Source organism: Molothrus ater, chromosome 12 (assembly GCF_012460135.2).
Source record: "Molothrus ater isolate BHLD 08-10-18 breed brown headed cowbird chromosome 12, BPBGC_Mater_1.1, whole genome shotgun sequence".
Lineage (NCBI taxonomy): Eukaryota > Metazoa > Chordata > Aves > Passeriformes > Icteridae > Molothrus > Molothrus ater.
In genome coordinates, this window is record NC_050489.2 from 9,465,348 (window position 1) to 9,477,386 (window position 12,039).

Here is a 12,039-nt window from a genome sequence, read left to right on the forward strand (position 1 = left end):
GTGCAAATATCAAATCATTTTAAGCTTTTAGGTAGACCAGCCACTAATTAAAAACAATTACAATTTTGGTTTGTTTTCACTGAAGAACTTTTGTTGTTTTAGTAGTAAACAAGTACAGGAGGATTGTACTTAGGATCCAGCCAAAGCACGTTGCCAAAATGCCTGCCCAGATTTGGGACTTCCCAGTTTAGGGTGCTCTGACTGCTGGCTTAGCCAACACTGGAACAAAACCTGATATGATATTATGGTATAAAGTAATATACTAGAAGGAATTTGAAAATAATAATCCTCAGTCCTGTAAGTTTTTATTTCACTGCTACTGGACAATCTTTTTCTGTGGTTCACTGAATTTTTCTATGTATTCAAAAGTCCAGGGCACTCAGAAACACACCCTGGCATTTTGGAACATCAGGAACAGCAAAGTATTTCAAGCATGAATGACATCATAAGACTTCCCTTCATTGGCAAAAAAGTTTTGAAATGCAGTAGCCTCCAAACATGGGAGGAAGTGTTCAATGAGCAAATAAAAGATGAATATGACATTTAGAATGCAATAGTAGAACTGAAGCTAACTTTTTACTTCTGATGTTTCCTCACCATTCTCACATTTTTTCCCACAGAACTTTGTATGTAGATAAACAAAACCCCAAAGATTTCATAATCTTCATAAAAATGGAGACAATGCCTTCTCACCAAAATCTACAAACAGCTTTTCAGCAGATTTACTAAATACACACATATCTACACACAGAGTTATGTCTACAGTTTATCTTTTCCATAAAAACTTCTTCCCCCTTCTGTGCAAATAAGTTGAACAAACTAAAAAAATGAAAGGGCAAAGTCAAAAGAGAGGAATGCTCTATTTTAATGCATGGTCAACTACAAATATTTATAGAAAAGATGAAAACACTACTGTGTGCACATCAGGGTTGCCCTAGGACAGCTTTAACATGCATAGTTAATGTTTATAGAAGAAAAGCAACTTACTGAACATGAAAACTTCATTTTCCTCATGTGCACCCAAAGTAAAGGTAAACTCACAAAAAACCCCAAAAAACCAAAACAAAACAAAACACAAAGGAAAAGGTCTTGCTAAAATCCTGAAGCAACAATGCAAAAGCACTTATGTTGTCACTCAAAAGCAAGAAAACTGAACAGAAAAAGTGGCATTTTCTGATTTTCTGATGATACCTCTTGCTGCACACAGCTGGACTAGCAGCCTAACCTGGAAAGCCCAATCCCAGCCCCCATGAACTACAGTTTCTGTGGAGCTCCAGAGCTGCATGGGTTGGTTTGCAGCAGCAGCCCTGATGTGCAGGGACACAGGTCACATACTGCGGCTTTGAAACCCCCATCTCTGAAACTTCTGGGGACACCAGTCCCTAAGGTTCTTTGCCACACTGCTGGAACCTTTCCTTTAGCAAAGGAGATACTTCCCAGCCCTGGACCCTCCTGTCAGGGCCACACTACAGCCAGTTCCCAGGTGTAATCACTGTCAGTGTCAAGCCCCAGCACCAGGGCACTCTCCAGCATCACTTCTGCCTACAGCAGCTGGCATTAGTCCAAATACCTGAGTTATATAAATAAGGAGCACCCAGTGAGATCTAAGAGTACCAGTCCCTATTTAGCACCAGAGCTTAGGCTAGTTTTCCATCTCAGCTTGTCACAGCTGTCTGCTGCATAAAAAGAGTCTGAAATGTACTAAAAAACCCTGGAAGACTAATAATTCATTAAGATGACAACTGAAAAGTAAGTCCTATCGATCAAGAGTAGAACTTCTTGCTTATAAAGGAAGCATATATTATTCTGACAGTATTTTCACAAGATAAGCTGAAGTTATAAAGAAGACAACCAATTTGATTCAAAAAACTGTCTCTCCTCAGAAACATTCATGATTGCAGTCATCAGGCACAAGTTGGTAGGGTAGTATTACTACTCCCATTTTGAAAAATTTGGATAACTGCATAATATCCAGGAAACAGGACTGTATCACGATCACAAGCTTTATGACAGCTGAGCCTATGGAAAATGGTAAGCAAAGGTCAGACTCCTGCACCACTGAATCCCAGCACTACTGAAGCCCAGCATGGAAGGATGTGCAATCACACACACACACACAGAGATTATCTCTCTTCCATCACCAGCACTGAAAAGCTCAGGGCTTATTGCACAGCTAATGAGAACAAACACATTTGCAGCTGGCCTTCCACCACCTGTAGAAGAAGAAAGCCAAAAGCCTACAAGACTCTCCAGTTGTGGTGAATGGATGGAAACCAAAGTGTGGCTCAGATTCAAGCCCTAGACTAGTTACATCACTGTAGTACTGTGCCAACAGACCCACTTAGGAGAGGAGGGCCCAGAGTGAGAGGCAGCTTCTAGTATTCTGTGATGGTAAAATATTTTAGGGCAGGCATCAATTTACCTTGGTTAGTTATGTTCTTAGTTATGCTGTATTTTTGTGCCCAGAGGCCTAATTTATAATTGTAATAATAAAATGTATTATGAAGTATGAGCCAAGCACATGCAGGTTCTAATTCTATTTCCTCTCAAAGGAAAGAGCTAAGCTGTTAAGCTCCAGGTTCTTTCAACATTTCCTATTTGCGACAAACACAAAAATCTGAAATCAGAGATGTACCACTGCAAAGCTTTTACAAAGTTCAGGTAAAGCAAGATAAATGTCTGCCTTTTTTTTTTTTTAAGCTAAAATGGTATTTCTTGTTCCTCAATGTCAGAGCTGTCACAATGCCTCACTCTGCAGGTAAACTGAATTTACAGTTACCAATCCAGTTCAGACATTTTCCCCACAAAAGAAAAATTACCATCCCAAAGCTTTCAGGGTAGCACTTCTACCTACATTATCACAGAGAGAACTTATGGGTCATCTGGGGGACCTCCCCAGTCCCTAAGGATGGGGACAACCTGAATTCTCTTAGGAGAATAGCTCTTACTCTGGCTTGGTTGTAGAACTCAATGAACTGCCCAGCTGTTAATGTTATATTAATTTTGCCCTTGATTGTACATGAGAATTGGAGGAGAATGTTCCATTATCTCCTTCCCTCTTGACGGGAGCACCCTGTGCCAGGCCCGAGCAGGTCCCAACCCTCCAGGTCCCTCTTGCTGGGAGACATTTAGAACAGCAGGAAAACAATTTGTGTGTCCGTGAGAGCAATGTAATGTTAACAGAAAACTATGTTTAATTATTCAGATTGTCAGTTATTTAAAAGTATGATGTCAAAGAGCGAGACTGGCAACCATACCAATAATCTACTGTTTTTACAGTATATAGTATTTATGTTATAAACTGAAGTTTTAATAATTAAAAAAGAAAAATATAATTACTGCAGCAATTTTCACTCTAGTTCCCACTGATAAATGTTGATATTGACAACACATTAATATTGCTCAGCTTATTTAAGCTGAATAAATAATGAGGAAGAGTTAATAAAATACAACTACCAAACTTAATAATGGTTCTTAATCTTATGAAATTGTTCTTTACTCACATGAGCAGTCAGTCTCACTAATGTCAGTGGCCCAAATTTTGCAGTCCTTAATCACATACTGTTACCTTCAGTACTGTTGTTCTCAATTTAGGATCAAAGCCCATAGTTTGCTGGGGCCATGCTTTCAAGGGAGGATTGGGCCCAGACTTTTAATAAGGGGTTTGGTGGCTTACAAAGAGGTGATTAAGATCTTCCTTTGAAAAAACAGAAAAAGTAGAGTTCTTCTTTTGGATTATAACAGCACAGATAGCCGTAGCTTGTGGATTTCAGAGTATTAACTACTAATCCACAAGTGAACTGAAAGGTTTTTGTTTGTTTGTTTTGCTATTACAGTATTTAAACTTGTCAACCTTCAGTTCTCAGTAAGTCATACTTAAGTTTCTTAGCAAAATATTTTATCACATCTCTGTGAGTGTGCCTAAGAGTTTGAGAGATCTTCTGGTTATGGGCAAAACCCAGGGTAGTTTTCTTTGTTTGGTTTGGTTTTACTTAACGAATATCTTGTACTGATTTCTGAGAACACAAACCATGAAGTTTTGGAAACTGAGCCACAATAGAAAAGTTTCTATTTTCCTTAAGTGACATTCAAGTATTGTTGTTTGTCAGCAACAAACAGAAAGTACTTAGTATAATTATTATAGCACCTCAGTAAAAATCAGACTCTAGCCGTAGGTGATTGCAGCTATAAAGTTTCCAGAATAGGAACAATGAGCCCTATGAAACTAATGAAAAAAATCGCCAACTTCCTCACTCCAAAGTCTGATTTTTACAAGGACTCCATTTCTTCCTGGTTGCTAAAAATGAACAGTTTATTTGAATTGAGCATAGGTCTCCAGGAAAACAATTTTAATGTAAAATTGAATAATGTTGTACCAATGACAGGATAATAAAACAGTTTCAAAACTGAGCAATATTTAGGTAGTGTGCCCCTCTAAGGAAAATACAGAAATCATATTCTAATGATAGCATAACTAAGATGATAAATATCCAGGTATACCCTTTGCTGTACCACTGCACTGTAATCAAATCAATTAGAAATCTAATGACTACTTTGACACAAACAGGTATTTAATATGCTGAAAATGTACCAGATTTCCCCCCTCAAGTATTAGTAAAATCCCCAAGAAAATTAAAATCCAGGTCATAGCTAAATTCCTTTGAAACTGGGATTTAAATTAAAAAAAAAAAGAAAAAAAAGAAAAGAAAAGTTTAGTCACTGTAAGAATTCTTTGTGCTGTTACATTTTTATAAGGTTAAAGCTAAAAATAAGATCAAAATCTCTTTAGAGGCTACATTAAAAAATAGACCAGGTGTGTTCAGAAACCCATCACACATCTGCCTGTTAAACAGATGCCAACCAATAAATTAATTAAAGCTACTCTCCTCTCAAAATAGAGAAGAGGAAAGAGCTGTTCGGGACATTTAAGGGGTGATGTTTGCATGAATGACAAGTTTTTCATGCTTGACCTCTATTGTACAAACCTCTGATACTTCTCAAACATTTTCTGAAAGGAAAATGAGAACCCTGTGAGAAAGAGAATTTAGAGAATTTAGTAACCTGTTTCTGGGCAATCAGATTGATGCTAGAGATATGGCATGGCTGTTTATCAGCTGGGAGAAGTGAATTAAGGAAATGAGTTTTCAACAGGGACCTGATGAAAATGCTTGTTAATAACCCCTGCCATCACACTCAGGAAATCAGAGTTTGCATGTGAAATATCTCACTATCCTTTGTATGCTGTACTTCATTGTCACAATTAGCACTTCAGCTGATCAAGTGAAAAACTTTCTTGCGCTGATCTTAAATCCTACTATACTTATAGAACCTGGAAAAATAAATAGAAAGGTCTTTGAGGAACAGTAAACAGTTCTGAAAGGGCAACACAATTCCTTGAAACATAAACTTTTCTTGGACTTTAAGGACAAACAATGTTAATTTCTACATTTCTTCTTCCAATTATACAAACTTAATTTTTTCTGGAAACTACACAATTGCTGCAAAAGGAATTAGTGGATGTAAGGGGTTATTAAACATGGCATTCACCCACTGCTCTTACACAGAAAAGGCAGCTCTGAAAAAACCAAAGCTGATTAATATGAAAGGCAGCTAACCTAAAAACTAAAACTTGAACTGAATGGTGTGTGCTAATCTTTCTCAAATACACTTATGAAAGCTAAATTTGCTGGTATTTGCCATTGCTATGCAGGCTAAGTGTTCATGTGAATGATATCTCCACAGCTCTGAGCAAACCAGTAAAAACTAGAGAGTTTTGTCCTCACTGGTAATTTTCTCAATCTCCTGTTCATCCACAGCTGCCTGAATAGTGAACACTTCACAAACCAGTGTCATTTGTGATAAACTTTGTTAAAAAGCTGCCATTCATTACTGGTAATTTCCTTAATCCTCAAGTCTCTTGTAAGGAAAAGATAGAAATTCTGTTATATATTTGCTCTACAGGGTCTACAAAAAAAAACCTTCAACATTAGCCACATTAATAAAATACTCACCAGATCAAACTCTTAATAGCCAGCCTTAGACTCTCCATTGTTTAGTGATGTTTGTTTGCCAGCCTATCTGAAGACACAGGGAAAATCTTAATAGCTCTGGCCACTCATTAGCAAAGTACCGTGGAGTCCTAATCCCATAAAGATATTAAACTATTTTTCCTTACAATAGCAACAAGTGGAGGGAACTCTCATTACTTATTAAGATGTGGTACATTCTTTGCATATTGAGTTTCTTCTTATACTTTGAACTCTTATCCCCCATCACTCTGTTTCTGAGGCTGAGATCAAAGTAGGTCGGCCTTACAGAGCTGCAGATGAGTGGCCGCCTTTCAGAGAATATTAATGCCCTCCTGAAGGGCCCAGCTGGGGAGGAGGTGGATTCCCCTGATGGGAGAGCCCTGCCAGCCCAGCCACACCAGGCCACTGCTGGGGACACAGCACAGCCCTGCCGAGGGGAGCTGCTCACCCCAGCTCAGCTACATGGCCCAAATGTCAATACTGAGCCCAGGTCTCTTTTGGAACTAGAGAACTGTGTAAACCTGACTTCTGGCAGGCTGGCACTGAGCATTTTGTTTTGTAGCAGGAAAATATGTGATCAATTTTGTATTTTGCATTGAAAAAAAAATTGGTCTTTCTGGTTTCCACTTTTGACTTCTCCAGTTTTAGTTTTTACTTCTCTCTACCTCAGCTACTCAAGGACTGGTGTTATCAGTGAACTCATAGGCAGCTGGCAAGACAGTGTCCCCTTCCAATCTTCCACTTCCAGCAGGGATCCTGCCATACAGGGTTTCTTTCTTGCCTTCAAATTTGCTTGCAAGACTTTTAAAGGGGAATTACTTTCGAGCTTGTTAAAGGTAAGAGTAAACATGCTAAGTACTGAAACATTCAGTGGGTATCGGAAAAGAAGAAATGTTATATTCATTACAGAGGAAAATCTAGTAATAAAAAGTATTACCTGCATTTATAGCCCTTGTAACCTAATTTTTGTGACAAAGCAAAGAAGTAAAAACATTCCTTTCTGCCTTTCAGTGACCCCTATAAGAAACCCCCCATGGAGTCATTTAGGATAGTAATTTGAGTGAAAATATATGCAGCCTTTACTTTGCTTGCTCTTCTTAAATTAATAACCCTTACTGATAATTAATCTAAAAGTTTCTAAAGGTATTTGCAAAAATGCCCTCAAATTAGTAAGCACTTAAAAGAAATAAAAACTTAAAAGACATTATCCACAACATAAAAGAGTAACAGAACACGGAGCTGCGTTGTTCAAATGTTAAAACTGTACATAAAATACTCCTTCAATATACACTGCCAGTAAAAACCAAAGCAAAGCAGGTCATTAAAATGTCAGACTTGGGGCAGAGTGGAAAAAATGCTGTGTTTAAAAGAAACACGTAGACCTTTTATAATTATTTCCCCTTAAAGTTAACTGTTAAAAAAAAAAAAAAACCCAAACCAACAACAACTGAACCAAAACAAACTAAAATTAACCCCCAAACAAACAACTGCAGCAGCATCAGAATACAGTCAACTCTAGTCTTAGTCTTGCTCCTAAGCAAACCTAAGGACACTTTTTGAGTCTTTCTGCAGCTGATGTCAGCTTTGTTTGTGAAATGTCACTTTCCTTTATCTGTTTTTTCTCAAGCAAAAGCAGAGAGGTGAGTTCAAGCCATTGATGTCCATGTCATGAGTCTGCTACAGCTGAGCAGCAGAAACCTTGGGAGCCTCATGAGCATCTGGAGAATCCTTGGGAAGATGCTGAGGTTCCAGGCACAGCCCTGTGCTGACTGATGGACTTTCACATTCACTCTTCTGCTGAGGTTGAGTCTCATGCAGGATTTTAGCACTCTGTAAAGAGCTCAGAGTAGAAAGCCTCAGTCCCTTCTCATGTGAACTAAAACTGCCCACTGAAACTGGCAACAGGTTGTCAGGATAAAGGAGATGCTGTGGTGGTTGCAGGGAAGCTGGAAGGCACGTTCATGACACTTATTTGAATTAACCTTTTCTGCAGTCCAGTCCAGATGAACCAAGAGAATAAAAGACAAAGTCTGTCTCTTCAGACATGAACTATGTTGCAGTACTGAAAATAAAATGTTGTAGACTGGTGTCACTTTTTCTACTCCCAAGATTTTTGAGCCAGTAACCAAGACCGATGTCCTTCTGACTCTTCAGAATTGAAGGTTTCAATTTCCCTTCTACTGGAAAAAAGTGCATCAAAGAAAAAAAAATAATCCATGTCATTAATTTTGTATATTTTCAGCAAAGTGTCTGCATATGAAGTCAATATATAATCTTCACTGAGCTGAGTTCTTAAACTGTGTCTAAAAGGTGGCAGTGCCCTAGGAACAGCTCTGTCCAGCAGGTTCAATTCCATATTAACTGGGCTAGTGTATATCTGAACAACACCACTGATGCACACAGCTATTCCAGATTAATTCTGGTTTCAGTAAAGTAGTTGGCTCATAAAGCAGAGATAAATTTAATGATCAAAAAACAAAAAAGTTGTACCCGCAGGCAGTGTCTGGGACTCCCACTGAAGTCCATGCAGGAACACAGGTAACTTACTTTGTCCTCTAACATCTCTGTAGCTCTGTTCCCTAAAGCTAACAAACACCACTGCTGAAAGTACAGGTTGTCACATTTACAATCAGCAATTAAAACCAACATTCTTCTGGTTTCCATCTGATAAGAGCAGTGCTCAAAGTGGAGAGACAATGGAGAAACACATAATAGCACCAACAAATTCAACTTGTGTTTAACTACTCCTTTTTCTTCAAATCACCTTCTGCAATGCAAATATTTGTAAGTTGGGAAAAATGCCTGTAATCATGTTTGGCACATGTTATACTCAAAATATAAAGATCATAGGAGAATTTTAACCTTCATACTTATGAGGTTTCTTTTTCTACTTTCTGACATTTTATGTATTATGATCTAATATACCAGGAGGACACAGAGTGGACAAAGATTTAGACTGGTGTAATTGACTCAGCAGGAAAACCAGGACACCCTTAGGCAGCTGTGGTTCCATGACTGTTTACAAGAGGTTCTGCTATGCCCAATATTCCTCACTAGGTATGATCACTAATTCTTAGTCATAGGCTTATAGTAGCAATGAAAACAGCAGATACATACTGTATATGTATGTTTGACAGCTCTGTGATTTTCCTGCTATGATTAAAATGATGAGTAATACTTTAAAAGGATTAAAATTAGATGTTGGAAAGTTGGTTTCTAGCCACACATAAAGCCTTCAGGCAAAAAGTCAAAATTTCATAAATTTTGAATCAGCAGGGTGACTTTAGAGCACTTCAATACTTCCTATAACTTCATCAAACTATTTTGATCCTGTACCAGGAGCCTAAAGCCAGCCTGAAAGCACCATGGAACCCCTGGCTTGTGACCTATGGCTTTGATGAAGGCAGCACACCATGACCCTGGAGGGCTGGTACTTAGTTATAATGATAGGTTTGAACACTATTTCCTTTCCTATTGTCTACAAGTATTCAGGATGATAATCCCAGTTTAAACAGATTTTCTAGCCTCATGACAACTCTGGAAATTCTAATTTCCTTAAAGATAAGCAGAAATGTTAATTTTACCTGTAATCTTTATGCAAAATCAACTACTATCAACAGTGGGGATTTCAGAGCTTGGAAAGAAGGTTCATTTTGCATTCTTCAACCCAGATAAAAAAGAATGAAATAACTTTCTCTAAAAATATTAGTTTGCTTGCAGTTATTGTGAGGATGTCAGGAGTTTGTTCTTTACTGATTTTTATATAACTACTGTTACTGTCTTCCTGGCCACAGGCTAAAACAGTGGCCAGTTCTCCACTACCAAACTCCCAAAAAAATGCAGTTTGAAAGTGCACATTAAATATTTCAAATGTTTTCCTCAAAAAGTCTTATCATAGATTTTCTGAAATCATGTGCCATATTTCAAGAAAATTCCTTAAAAAAGGTGATTTTTCATGAGCATTTGACATTGATTGCTCAGGATTTTAAGAAACTGGTATTTACAGAGCACAGGCTCAATTGTCACCCAAATGCAGGCAATCTGCATTGAGCCATCATTTCTCCACACACCTCATTTCTAGCTATTGAGCAGGAAAGATAAACCCCCACAAATACCACCTACACACATATTAAGAGCACATCATACACATAACATGAAATAACACCCACCCTCCACAAACAGCCTTCTTTCAGGGTCCCAGTCTCCTGTAACTCAGCCTGAGTGTGAACTAGAACAAATCATGGCCATCAAGCTACTTTGATGTTCTTATAATATCAGAGGTTTTTTTAGAGAGCTAATCAGCAAAGTCTCTAGGATTCTTCTCCTGAAACTTCAACTTCCCCGAAGTCCTTATTCTCATTCCCTATTCTGGTCAACTCTGAAGACTGTAGACCTATTTTTATAAATTGATGGTTTGCCTTTTACTCCAACTAGCATTTTTCTCAAGCAAATAATCACAGCTACCTTGTCAGCAGGTATTGCTCCCCCAGTGCTGCTCAATGTGCTGAAGAAGGGCACACATTCCTATGGTAATGTGGTTAATTCAAACCACAGGCTATTTCAGTTTTAAAAAAATGAAACAAAAATCTAAAAACCAAAATGAAAGGGGGGAAAATGAAGGTGACTAAGTATCAGCTATTGGATCAGAGACTGGGCAGGGAAAGCTGCAGCATGAGAAAGCAATGCAAGGCCAAGGCACCTGTGCTCAGGTCTGTCTGAGCCTGTCTGCCCAGAGCCACCTGTAACCCATCTGATTTCCCTCTGTTGCAGAAAGGGATAGATTAGGAATAGTTCAAATGAACTGGTCAGCCAGTAGAACTGGAGGAATTACAATCTTCTACCAAAGGATGGTGATAAAACATTTTCAATCAGAACAGTTGCTTTCAGATGTAATATTTGGTGTTAGGGAAAGATGACTTGAGCCAACGCAGGCTACCTGCTGTATTTTAGAAAACGTGCATGTGCTCATTTGTGCAGAGGACATAGTGCATAATATCTCTACAATGAGTTGTTCATCTTTAACTGGCACAGTTATACCTGGAAAATTGGGTGGTTAATACCTTTACTTTCTCCTGTGATGACTCTGTCATTCTGTTACTCCATGCTGGAGACAACCTATCTTAAAAAACAGCCCTGGACCCTGCAAGTTGCTCAACACATTTAAATGCTGTGCTGAGATACAGATCTATAGATGCCTTAGAGAGCATTTTCTGAAAACCATAAGGATCTGATTTACCTTCATTAATGGTGTCATTATAGCGCTGCAGTTTGAAATCAGTATTTCGAGGCAATGGTTAGAAATCTAGCAGCATTTCTGTATGAGCTGTCATCACCATCTGCACCACCACTGACTTTTTCTTAACTGATCCAGCTGAAGAAGAAAGAAAAAAAATGTTAGATCAGTTTGAGTCCAATTCCCTGTGCCTGTGCAAATGCTTCTCTTGGAACAGGGCGGGAGAAGCAGCAGGGGCCAAAGCTGCTGCAGAAACACAAGTGCAGCCACATTCCTCGATATTGGCGTAGGGGGCCAGATTGACCTAGAGTAAAAGATCTTTAGGTGCATTCTAGTCCGTTTTATGATCATCAATGCTTTTTTTCACATTCCAGATAGAATCCATCCACAGACCTGGTGTTTTTCCGGTGGATTTGTTCACACAATACTTTATGTTGGCAGCTCATTTCTGTCTTAGTCATGTTTTCGTTTTTTCTTTTGCAGATGTTTACAATTACTCCTTAAAATGTTTCCATTTTCTCTGATCACTGAATGTGAATGAGGTGACATTTTTAAAAATAATTGTAGCTTTTTCTGGCCAGAAACCATGTTCTTAGATTCAAATAGTCTTTGTCTTTTAAACTGTGGTAAAGGTCTTATATCTTTGTAACAGCAGCATCTGCACTACTTTGCCTGTTCCATTTTTGACAATATCCAAGTGTTATTTGTCATTATCTGACTGTATCTTCTGTCTGGCAATCAGATGTTTATATGGCTTTTATTTAACCTTAAAGACAT

General features: G+C 38.3%; 1 long non-coding RNA gene across 1 annotated transcript in view; it reads right to left on the reverse strand.

The window, feature by feature from the left end:
- The window catches only part of LOC118691041 (uncharacterized), a 29,808-nt gene that overhangs the window by 12,023 nt on the left and 5,746 nt on the right, over positions 1–12,039 (reverse strand). The window contains exon 2 of the long non-coding RNA XR_004980949.2: positions 11,266–11,400. This is a non-coding gene — a long non-coding RNA (uncharacterized LOC118691041). The remainder of the gene's footprint in view (positions 1–11,265; positions 11,401–12,039) is intronic.